The sequence below is a fragment of the Marmota marmota genome, unplaced genomic scaffold (genome assembly GCF_001458135.2).
Source record: "Marmota marmota marmota unplaced genomic scaffold, marMar, whole genome shotgun sequence".
Lineage (NCBI taxonomy): Eukaryota > Metazoa > Chordata > Mammalia > Rodentia > Sciuridae > Marmota > Marmota marmota.
The window spans coordinates 31,517,926-31,531,538 of NW_026000005.1; the positions used below are offsets into that span (position 1 = coordinate 31,517,926).

General features: G+C 34.5%; 1 protein-coding gene across 12 annotated transcripts in view; it reads left to right on the forward strand.

Moving 5' to 3' along the window:
- The window catches only part of Spag16 (sperm associated antigen 16), a 925,858-nt gene that overhangs the window by 148,755 nt on the left and 763,490 nt on the right, over positions 1 to 13,613 (forward strand). The gene's annotated exons all lie outside the window — the stretch shown is intronic.

The window sequence follows — 13,613 nt, forward strand, 5'->3', positions numbered from 1 at the left end:
AAAGATGCTTAACTTCTTCTTTTATCTGTCTATGTAACTCATTTTCAAAGTGATCTTTCACTGTTTGGATTTGCTGTCTCGTATCTTCTTTAAGGTTCCATTCCATCTGTCTAAGGTATTCCTTGAGTTCTTTATATGACCATTTTTCTGCTGACTCTAGGTCCTCCTGAATATTTAGGCTGTCCTTCATTGTTTGTACTCCTTTTCTTCCTTGCTTTTTTATGCTGCTCATGTTACTTCTTGTTCTGTTTGACTGTTTAGTTACTGTTTACTCTTATAAATTTATTTGATGTTTGGGAGGAAAGATATTAGAAGGGAAAGGAAGAAGTCACTAAAGAGAACGAGAGTAGGCAGGTAGAATTCAAGGAAGGGGGAATAAGAAAATTGAAAAGAAATGAAAAGACAAAAGAAAAAAGAGAATAAAGAAAGAAAGAAAAAAAAATTTTAAAAATAATAATGATAATAAAAAAATGAAAATTAAAATAAAAAAAATAATAATAAAATAAAAAAATTTAAAAAAATGAAAAACATTAAAAAAGTTAAAGAACAACAACAACAAAAAATGAAAATGAAAGAAAAAGAAAAAAAAATAATAATAATAAATGCAGTCATAGAGTTCGATTAACTTCTCTTCTAGTAGGTGGAGCTGTGCCCACTGGGCCAAGCTTCTCCTCTCAATGGGTGGGAACCAATCACTGTGTAGCAGCTCTTCCTCCCAGACTGGCGGGTCTCCAATCCTGAGTGCCTAGGGCCTTCTCTTGTGTTTCCTCAAGCCAGGCCCCGCTCACCTGTGACGCTCACCACAATCCTGGCTACACGCCAGGTCTGTTGCTCCTGGGACCCCTGATTTCATGAACGCCTGGGCACACTCTCCCTGTTTGCCTCCCTCAGACCCTATGTTTGTAGAACTTGGGGCTGAGAACCCCCAGCGAATTTGCTTGCCCTCCGGTAGCCACGCCCCCGGTAGCTGGTGCAAGAGACCTCAGTTGTCAGCACTGGTGGGAGCGGCAGCCGCGAGTTCCACCCCGCGAGTCCCGCACCACTCCTGATTCCCTTGGTCTGGCTATCGCGCTCACGGGAGAGCTGGGAGGGGCCCTTAAGGTTTCCCCGCTGTGTGGAGAGAGATGGTTAGGGGATTACACACATGTTGCGCTGGTTTCAATGAAGTTATCTCCTCTACCCGTGACGTCAGTTCTCTGCCATGGTGGTTCGTTCCCTTTGCCGGGTGACCAATGCAACGGGTGGGTCCTGACTGTCTCTCCCAAGCCCCGTTTCAATCCTGTGGCCACTGCCTATGAAGACTCGGTTGGCTTTTACCTCTGTAAGTTCAGAAGGGTGGACCAGTTATTTCAGCGGGATCGTTAGTGCTGAGTCTCGAGAAGCAGGCGAACCGGAGCTTGAATGCAGCCGATCCGGGCTCGGTGTGTGTTCTGAGGGGCCCAGACTGTTCGCCTCAGATCCACGTCAGCTCAGCATTGCCTAGTGATCCTGAGCAAACAGCATTTAGACAGTTTACAACTCCCTATGCCCGCACAGCTGAAGAGGTCAGAGACTTGATCTCTCCGCGCCTGCCGCCATGCTCTCCTACCAGCCTCCAGCAAGTGCGGGACCCAATACCACACTTTTAAAATGTTAAAAATAATCTTAATTCCTTGTAGAAAAACTTGAAAATCTAGTTATACATACAAAATAATCTAAAAAGCCCACCAAATTAGTTTCTAATAACCTTCTGGCATGCAGTCATATGTTATTTAAGGACAGGGGCACATTTTTATAGACATAGCCTCAAGCAATTTTCTCCTTGTGAAAACATTATAGAGTGTACTTACACAAACCAAGGATATAAGCCGATCACTTGATGTGACCTCTTCGTGCAGTCAGGATATTTAGTGAACATTAATTATATGAGGCTATTGCCAGTCTGTTTTAGAGTAAACATTTTTATAAGTAGAGGAGTATATTCTAACAACAAAAACTATAGTATAGTAAATACAGAAACCAGAAACAAAGTCATTTTTATTGTTATCAAGGATTATTTATTATTAATAATTATATGTTCCGTATTTTTTCAACTAGTGTGACACAGTAGGTTTGTTTAGCGTCACCATAAATACATGAGTAATGTGTTGCCCTACAAACAGTATCTACTGCATCACTAGATGAAATTAATTTTTCAGCTTATAATCTCAGAGGACCACCATTGTATCTGTAGTCCATCATTGGCTAAATTGTTACGTGGTGAATGATTATACTTTATTTAGTTGTACATATACATGTAAATATACATATGTCCTTTCTATTATGTGAACACTTTTGTATGTCTGTAAATATTTCTTCATGAATGTAATTTTGATAGGTAAATATGTCTTATCATGTGGATACATGGTATTTTGTAATTCAGTGAACTAGCTTCCTTTTAGTAGAATTTGGATGTTTCTAATATTTTGCTACAATAAATAATATTTATCTTAGTACATTGGACTGAAAATTTTTTAGAATACATTTTTAGAAGTAGAATTACTGGTAAAAGAATTTGATCATTTTTAATTATGTTTGATACATATTGTCAAATTTCTTTCTAGAAAGTTTATATCTAAGTAATATACTTCATAATTTTTCTTATTTAAAATATAGTTTATCAGTTTGTGAATGGATAACATATCATTTTATTTATTTATTTATTCATTCATTCTGAATATTAGACCCAGGTCCTCCTGCAGGCTAGGCAAGTGCTATGCCACTAAGCCACATCTCCAGCCTCATTTGTTATTTTATTGTATTTATTTGATTTATTAGTAATACTTAAACTTTTCTACATGTTGTCTGACTATTATGTGTCTTGTTTATGTATATTCCACAGACCTTTTTTACTTATAAGACCTATATTTTTAAGATTGATTTAAAAATTTTTGTATAATTTTATTATTATTACTATTATATAATGACATTTTCCTTTGACTTTTTAGCTTCAGAAGTTTAAAATATTATGCAATTAAATATAATTGTCTTTTCCTTATAATTTCTTCCTTAATGTCATACTTAGGAAGGGGTTCATTATTCTCATATCATATTGTTTTCCTTATGCTTTTTCTGGTATTTTATAATATTTTAAAAGCTTTGAACCCTAATCCAACTAGAATTAATTTTGTATGCAAGGTAAGATTTTATTCCCCCAAACTTAGTTTTCAGAACAGTTCCAATTGAATACTCCACTTTGACTCTGTTCAAGACTTCAGTTTTCAAAAATATAGTCTTACACTCCAAAGTAAGTGAAGAGTGTGGGGATCTCACTAGAGACAAGGCCCTGAGTGAAAATCACTGTGCACCTATGTAGCAGGTCCTAACACAGAATCTTATTGGCATAGTTTATAAGTCTGGTTGTGTTATTTTGTGGCCTATAGAATATTAGAAACAGCAGGAAAGAGGAAGACCGAAGAAGTAGGCAGATGTGTTATTGGTAGTGTTCATAAAGATTACCAAGTTATTTACAAAAAGACTTCATCATCTTTACTTATTCATTTATTTATGTTTAAGAAGACTGTAAAGGTTTAAAACAGTAGGCCTTGATGAGAAACCTGTGAAAATATGGATTAATGAAAAAATACTGGAGTCAAGAAAACTTGGATTTTAATTTGAGTTTCTTAACCTAATAAATCCATAACATAATTTAAGCTAAATTATTTTAACCTAAATGTGCCCATCAATAAAATGGGAGTGATAAATGACTCTTATACAGCAGCAGCATTGTAATGACAGGGATTCACAGTTTCACTGTGTTTATACCCCCTTTACTCCTTCCCAAATGGACAAGGCATTCTCCTCAGCAATATCAAGAACTCTTTTTGTATTTGCTTGTACTGTCAGGCATGCTAAGTCATTCTGGAAGAAAAAGCACATCCTAAGAATTACTTGAATTTCATTATTGGAGCTTAGTTAACAGGATCCGGTTGGGGACACAAGAATACTGATATGGTTTCTGGAGCTGTAGGGCAAAGAAAAAACTCAGGCTCTGTGACTAGGAAGGTGGAATCTGAATCCTGTTAACACTGATTGACGAGGTTTTCTGCCTTGTGAATGTCGTTATTCTATTGAGCTCCATTTTTCTGCATCTGTATATAATACACAGAACTGTTACAAAATTTGAGATGGTATATATATATATAGGTTATTAAATAAATGGTAGAAATTATTTTGAATAATAATTATAAGTATACTATCTTCTACTGATTCTTATCTTTTCTCCCAAGTTTAGTTGTAAGCTGACAATTTTAAATGAGTATAGTTATATGAATAAAAAATATTATATATAATAAATGAAAGGTGTGAGTCTTTATTTGCCTAAAATATACCAAGATATTTACAGCTGATTCCTGACTTGCTAGGATTTTGTTATATTCTTTTGATGCTACTTCAGTAAGTTAAATAATAAGAGGGTGTAATGGGTCACATAAATATATGTGTATTACATTTTATTGATATAACTAATAATTTTAGTATTATAGAGATTATTTAATGCTAAGAGCCAAGTATATGATGCATGGCATTTTTGGTTGAAAGGTGACTCCAGCTAGCCATTGAGATGATATGATTATGTTAAGATTTGCATTCATATGGATATTGGACTCCTGCTGTTCACCTGGGCCTGCTACAGGACTCCTGGAGAGTTCCCATTGGTTGGGGAAGTACCGCCAGAGGAAGTTCCCGGTTACATATTTTTTTTAGCATCATTGTTGGAATTCCTATTTTCATTCAAATGCCGGTGAAGACAAAGATAAAACCAAACTATAACTTCTTCTAGAGTTATCACAACAGACTGTATAAACTGATACATCAATGATTAATAACTCAACAAGTAATGCTCAATCAATGAGTCGATTTATTTTGGGAGGATATGGACATATTGATAGATTCCTCCACTTTGAACTGCTTACAGAACTTGCCTGGACTATGTATCACTTGTATGCATTGTGATCTATCTGTTGATGCATCGAATTATAATAATGCTAGCGTATCTTTGCTGATGTGTCACCAGTGATGCAATTTTTCCTAGGAGCCGTCAATTGACTTGGTGTCATGGCATTTCTGTATCCTCCTCCCTTCTACTAGTGACGGTCTAATTTTGGGGGCCAACAGAGGTGAGGCAAAGAACTTCACCCCCCCACTGGTGCATAGGCCTTTCCGCAAGTATGGCTATATGCTGGACCGGTAGTCAGTGACGGGTATGATCCAATTGCAGTGGTATCAACCTAAGACAGGAGGCTGACGCCTAGAGGTCAGTTTTCCGATGACGGGTAAGAACCATATGTTGAATTGGACAGACCTAACAGGCACGGTCCCTAGCCAGATTGCTTGTTGCTTAAACAGAAGGGGGGAGATGCTAAGAGCCAAGTATATGATGCATGGCATTTTTGGTTGAAAGGTGACTCCAGCTAGCCATTGAGATGATATGATTATGTTAAGATTTGCATTCATATGGATATTGGACTCCTGCTGTTCACCTGGGCCTGCTACACATGGGGGAGGGGTTAATGCATTATGGAATGTGGAGGAAGGGCCACTTGATTAAATCAGGAATCCCCCAGGTTCCCACAGCACAAGTGCCTCCCCTTGAGATCCAGCTGATGCCTACTAGGCAGGCACTTGTCATTCAGAAACAGAGATTCCATTGAAGATGGGGAGTCGTCGTTCCCATTGGTTGGGGAAGTACAGTAGGAGGGAGTTCTGGGGAAGGAACTTCCTCTGGCGGTACCTGGAGAACTCGGCGTGTATGGATCGGTGATCTTCCTGGGGGCGTATAGAACATTGGCGGCAGTTTCAAAAAATAAAGTTTGTTCCTGCTTGAGTGGCTCGTGATTTTGTGCCCAGCCAGACTGTGGCAATTTAAGATATTGAATGCCAAAAAATTATTTTTACCTTCTCATAATAGCATTATAATAGGATATATACACACACATACATATATATATTTGTATATATTCTCTTTGTGGTATATATTTTTACATATGATATATAGGATACATCATATAAGGATATATAAGGGTGTATATATATATAATATATACATATTATATGTAAAGATCTATAAAGAGGAAATATATATAGATATATATAGTAGCATATGTATTCATACACACATACATATATAGTGCGTGCGTGCGTGTGTGTGTGAGTGTGTGTATAAAATCTTATTATTGAACAAGAATAGTTAATGTTCAGCAGTCAGAATTGATGGGCCCCAATTGAGGTCTTGTTCAAATGCCAAAACTACACTTGGAGGCTAACAGGTAGAAATTTTAATGAGCACCAGACAAGGTATGGTGGCACATGCCTTCAATCCCAGTGGCTCAGGAGGCTGAAGCAAGAGGAACACATATTCCAAACTTGCCTCAGCAACTCAGTGAGGACTTAAGCAATATTGAGACACCCTTTTGAACATAAAAAGTGAAAGAGCTGGGGATGTGGCTCAGTTGTTCAGCCCCTCTGTGTTCACTGCCTCCTATAAAAAAAAATTAATGAGCACCATCAAGTCTAATCTCATGAGACCACTTCCTTTGTCTCCTCCTTTGTCCCATAGGGGGAAAACAAAAGATGGGAAAATGGAAGGTGGGAGTGAACCCAGATGAGAATTAGGAAAACTTAGGCCAAAGGACATAGCCAATACTTTTTCAATCCCTGTTTTAGATAGATTTTTAAAAATTTTTTGTTTTTAGATATATATGACAGTAGGGTCTATTTTGACATATTATACACAAATGGAGTGCAACCCATTCCAGTATTGATCCCATTCTGTGGTTGTACATGATGTGGAGTTACACTGGTCGTTTAATAATATAGGAGCATAGGAAAGTTATGTCCAATTCATTATACTTTCTTTCCTTTTCCATTCCTGCTCCTTTCCCTTCATTCCCTTTTGTCTAGTTCAATGAACCTCTATTCTTCCCCAACCCCTGCCCCCACTTATTGTGTGGGAACATCCACCTATCCAAGAGAACATTCAGCCTCTGGTTTTTTGGGACTGGCTTATTTCACTTAGCATGATAGTCTCCAGTTCCATCAATTTACTGGCAAATGCCATAAATTTATTCTTCTTTAAGGCTGAGTAATAGTCCATTGTGTATATATACCACATTTTCTTTATCCATTCATTTGTTGAAGGGAACCTTGGCTGGTTCCATAGCTTAGTTATTATGAACTGATTTGAACTGCAATAAATATTGATGTGACTGTGTCACTACAGTATGGTGCTTTTAAGTCTTTTTGGGTATATGACATGGAATGGAATAACTGGGTCAAATGGTGGTTTCATTCCAAGTTTTCTGGGTAATCTCAAGACTGCCTTCCAAAGTAGTTGCACCAATTTGCAGTCCTACCAGCTGTGTATGAGTGAAACTTTTTCTCCATATCCTTGCCAATATCTGATTGGAGTGAGATGGAATTTCAGTATAGTTTTAATTTGTGTGTGTGTGTGTGTGTGTATTTAGTTTGATTCCATCCCATTTATTGATATAGTGACCATTCATATTTCTTCTGTGAAGTGCCTGTTCAGTTCCTTTGTCCATTTATTGATTGGGATATTTATTTTTTGGGTGTTAAGATTTCTTATTGTTTGTGTATCCTGGAGATTAATGCTCTATCTGAGGTGCAGGTGATAAAGATTTTTTTTTAATTTTTTCTTTTAGTTGATGGACCTTTATTTTATTTATTTATGTATATGTGGTGCCAAGAATCGAACCCAGTACCTCCTTCGTGCAAGGCAAGCACTTCACCACTGAGCCACAATCCCAGCCCCAATAAAGATTATTTTTTCCCATACTGTAGGCTCTTTGTTCATGTTCTTGATTGTTTCCTTTGCTGTGAAGATTTTTAGTTTGATTCCATCCCATTTATTGATTCTTGATTTTAATTCTTTAATTCTGAGGAAGTCCATTCCTGAGCTGACGTGATGGAGAGTTGGGCCTACTTTTTCTTCTAGTAGGTGCAAGGTCTCTGGTCTAAAGTGCTATACAGATTTAATACAATTCCTATTCAAATTCCAGTGATGTTATTTATAGAAATAGAAAAAGAAGTAATGAAATTTATTTGGAAAAATAAGAGGCCCTTATAGCCAAAACAACCCTTAGGGAGAAAAGTAATGCATGGGGCATCACGATACCAGACCTCAAATTATACTACAGAGCTGTAGTAACAAAAACAGCATGGTATTGCACAAAATTTTTGAAGATCAATGGAACAGAATAGAAGACACAGAGACATACCCACATAAATACAGTTATCTTTTACTAGACAAAGTCTCCATAAACATACATTAGAGAAAAGATAGCCTCTTCAACAAATGGTGCTGGGAAAACTGGAAATCCATGTGTTGTAATTAAAATTAAAACCCTGTATTTCACCTTACATAGATATTGACCAGTGATACTGGTGCTGCTTTCCATGCCTGTTTTACCTAGATTTTGACCAATGATGATGTGGTGTTCTCAATGCCTGTTTCATATAGATTTGGCTCCACACTCTACCCAGACCTATATAAGCTCCTAAGCTAGCATACCAAAAGGGTTTTTGTTCCCCCTGCTCTCTGGCCTCCTCCCACATGTTGAGAGTGTACTCTCTCTTCTCATGCTTATATAAATCCTACTGCACACATACTTCCCTCCTGTTATTGTCAACGGATTTTATTCAAATTTGTGAGCCAAGAACCCCGAAAGAAATTGGCAAAGCAGGAAATATAATCTCATCTCAAAAATGAGGATCATAAAGATATGTGTATATACATGTGTGTGTATGTCCATACACACATATATATGGATATACAAATAGGAAATATATATAATAGTATATATATCCTACTATATATAATATCCTATTATAATGTTATATATAATGCTCTATAAATATTTTCAGCTAAGTTTGCTATTTGTTAAATTTTGAAAGATGTGTTATTCAGATGGAGTCTCAAACTTAGCAAGCATCAGAATCACCTGGAGAGCTGGTTAAAAACAGATTATTGGGCCCCATTCCCAAAGTTTCTGCTTTTTTAAGTTCAAGGTGGAGCTTGAGAATTTGCATTTCACCTAAGTTTCCAGCTGATGGTGATGTTAACTGCTAAAGTTGACTAATGGAGGTTAAATTTTTAAAAATAATATTCATTATTATTTAACATCATAAAAATACAATTATTTAAATTTGAAAGATAATTATTTTCTAAGCATGTCAATTTTATTTTGTTTTAGCCTTTAATCAAAGTATTTCTTAACACTTCCCTTCATGAAAAATATTGCACATTCTAAATCTAAATCTAACATCATTCCCTATGCTTTTAAATCAGGCACACCTTGGACCTCTGTTCTATTAGTTTATGGCATGAATAAACTGTTTAGTCTAGAAATACACTTTTAAAATGTGGTGACATTGTGGAGTTTTCAAGTGATAGTTCAATGTCTGTATATTTTATTTTTGTGAGTCTTTTTGTTTCAGCTTAATTTGATATGGGTCAAAGTACAGAATGTCTCAGTGATAGAAAGACTAAAGAATAATTAGATATTTAGGAGTCCTAAATAAAAAAAATACTTAAGTGCATTTAGGAAAACAGTATTTTTCAAGTGTGATACTTCTTTATATTATGAAAAGCCACAAAAATGCAAATGGACATGACATTCAAGAGTTGAAGAAATTTATAAGTAAAGCTTTCCCTGGCTCACTGTAATTTTCTTACTGACTGGGAGTGTCAATTAGCTCAATCAGAGATTGCTGATAATGTCAGCTGTCACTCATTCATAGTGATGTGTGAAGTCCACAGGTACTGTGGACTGCTTCAGTGATGAATGAAATAATGAGGGCATGGAAGCCTGAACAAAATCCTCCATTTCTATAAATTATTTTTCACATGGGGAGTTAAGATAAAGAAAGAAAACCCTGATTAAAATCTATTTCAATTAGGTTTATTTTTAAAAGTTTGACCTTAAAACATTAAAGTTTTAACCTTATCTTTTAAAAATTTAATGTAAATGGCCAGTGATTAATTATCATCATTTCCTAACATGTTTTGTCAGTGAGAGCAAGACTAACTATTCTAAGATAAGCCCCCAAATTCATATTGAATTCAATCTTAAATCAAACTTAAAACTTTTGTCAACAGACTTGCTGAGTCTCTGAAATATCTAAACTAATCAGGCCTTTTTTGGTGTATCTCTGAATAAAGTAGTTTTCTGTCTTTAAAGAAACACATTTCTTATTAGTGTTTTATTGCATATTTTATATCATTGTTACTAGAGTTAATGGAATATTTTTATTTTATAACTTTATGTCATTCATTGTATATGTGAAGTTCACTCATTATTATTAATCATCTGTAGTAATATGGTCTATTTACAGATCCTTTCTCCTTTTGATTTCATAGTATCTACAATTAATGACAATTGGATGCCCCCATTCCAATAGTTTTATCACTTACTTATTTACCATAATAGCTTCTTCATATTTCTACTTAAGTGTTTATCAATGATATGGTCTTTCATTTATGCTGTTTTCTTATAGAAATTGGAGTCTTTGGAGTGGAACAAATGTATTCTACTTATATTTGTGACCTGGCAATTAAGATAGTGCCTGACACAGAGTAGAGAAGTGTTGAGTGTAGGCCTGAGTGAATAATTTTGAACTTGTTCAGAAATTGCTTGGGATAATTCCCATGAATGTTGGTTCAATGGAAGGCTAAGAACAAGACAGAAAAGCAGTCTCCTGTCAAGTGGCATGGGTACAGGGCCTGGATACCCAATAGACTCATGTGGAAAGAGTCTCAGTACATAACTTGGTTTATTCATAGGGAGAGATGCATGCAATCCCTAGATGATATATTACTGAATCAGAGAAATTGATACCCATCAGGTCCTCCATCCTTTGCATATAAAGAGCAAGACAAGATTTAATTCCAACTGGCTCATGAAGCAAGAAATTCTATTATCACTGATGCTGAGACACATCAAGATAGCCAGTTGTTAAGCAGATATAGGACTGGGATTCTGACAAGTAGGAACACACTGAAATCAAGTTTGCTTCAATCAGTATCCTAGGAGAATATTAAATGTATAATTTGGTTAATATAGAATTATTTTACAATAAATAGGTATGAAATGATTCAAAATGAATTTACTAAGTAGTTGGAATTAACATGTGTCATTGACTACAAAAATAATAAAAATAGAAACAGTAATAGCTAATGTTTATTAAAAATTTACTAGGCTCTAGTCATAATGATGAGTACTTTACAGAAGTCATCTCACTCAATTCTTATAGTAGCCTATGGAACAGGTATAATTTTGTTTATAAAATGTATAAGGGCTTAGCTTTATTTTATAGTATTAAAATTACTGTGCAGTTCTTTTCATTTTTAGAAGGTAACTCCAAAGGAAAGGTATTTATATGCCTTTAGGTATTAAACTAGAAAATAAAACCTTGATTCCATTTTTTTGGTTATAATTTATAGAAAGGAAAATATAACTATGAAAATTTGTTAAACAGCTTGACCAATTTCATTAAAACTAAATTGCTAAAAAAAGCCATGATTTTCAACTCTGACTTTTATTTCATATAGGGGGCTTTAAAATAATGCTTGTGTCAGAGCCTCACTCTCAGAAATTATTACATTCAATTGGTTTGGGGTGGAACCAGTGATTGTGGAATTTTTTTAAAAGTTTCCCAGTGATTTCAAATACGTAGTCAGAGTTGAGAACTACTAACTTTAAAAGCATACTACTGAGAGCTGAGTGTGCCTTCCCATTGTACCTTGTCAATACAAAGAAATGGTAATGGTTGTGTAGCTTGAAAGAATGGTTTTATGACTCATTTTTCTTCCTGTCTTTTATGCATTGTCCTTATTTATGTATTCTACATTTACCTCACTGATGCTGCTTACCTTTCAATGACTGATATCTCTTGGAGTATTGCAGCATATTGGCTGGGTAACATGAGTTTTATGTTCTGGTTTTGCAAATACATCTATATAGGATTATATAGGATTAATATTACCAGGAAACTGCAGCTCTTATTGGAAACCCATTTTAAATAGTTATTCAGTTATTATTATATTTTCTTATCTTCTTCTGAGCTAGAAACATGGGCAATAGCACCTAGCTGGTTGGGTTTAATTAAATACCTGGATTTATTTGTTTATATAATAATTTTCTTAGCAAAGCTGATACAATTGATGTAGGTAATAAGTTTATGATTGGAGATATTTATATACAGTCAAAAATTATATAAGCCTGGACTTTGATCTACTTTGCTATATTTTTTTACATATACCCTCCCTCCATTTCCAACCCCAGTGGCATCATTAAAATGATTTTTAAAATGTAATATTACCACAACAGTAAAACAAAGGGTCAAAAGACATAAAAATGTAGTTCAGAAAAAATTAAGTACAGGAACAAAAAGAGAAATACATAAGAAGTGTAACCTAAACAATTAATTTAAAAATGTAAATGAAATAGTTTTATATGTGAATTATTTTTTTCCATGGACTTTTCACCTCATAGATACAGTTTATTTTATCATTTTTGATAAATATCAATTATCATTCATATAGTTATTGTATTTTGTATTCTTCTCCTAGAATGCAAACTCCACATGGAAGTTAATTTTATCTATTTTGTTTTGTTCTGTAGTATAAGAACTGAAACTTGTTCCTATCACAAAATATAGACTTAATAATAAATTTTAGCCAAAAGAAATAATTGTTGAACAAATGTAATATATANNTTGATGTCATATATATATATATATATATATATATATATATATATATATATAGTGTGTGTGTGTACTATTAACAAAAATGTGGTAGTGAATTGCAGGCAGTGCTATGTGACTGGCAGAAGTATAATTTAAACAGCATTTGTGCAAAGCAGTCTATGAAGAGGTATTATGTTCTGTCAAATATTTATTTTATTTGAATTATTTATTTGCATTTCTAGAACTCTTCTTTAAGGAAATAATCAGTGAAGTAGAGATTTATAGAACGAAAGCTGTTTATAATGTTGATAACCATAAAAGAGACAAAAGTAGTTGAATATTACATAAAATAAGGCACTTAGCATTCTTTCAAAGCAGGCTCAATGATGTGAAAATGCAGTCATACAGTGGTAGATGAAAACTAGATGATGAATAATTGAGCATCAACCCAACTTTGTAAAAAGTGAGAGAAAGAAAGGAAACAAATTAAGTAATTAAACCAAAATGTTAATAGTAATTATATCTCAGTGGTGAGACTAAGATTGCATTAATTTGCTTCTTTGTAGTATCATGAAATGCACAAAATTTCTATATGAATATGTATTACTTTGTTAATCAGAAAAATGTTATTTCACTTTTGAAAATCAACTTTATCATTTTTCCAGCTCTGAGAGTATATTAAAGAATTCATTAGAATGTAACCTCTGTGAGGGCAAGACTTGTTCATCTGCTTTGCTCATTCATGCATGTCTCATGCCTAGAATATTGTTTGGGATAAAGTGGTACTTCTAAATGGTTTTTGAATAAATGAATGATGGAAATTGAATATATGCCTCCATCTGTAAAGTCAGTTTTAAAGAGTTAAGTGAAATAGAAGAGAATTGATT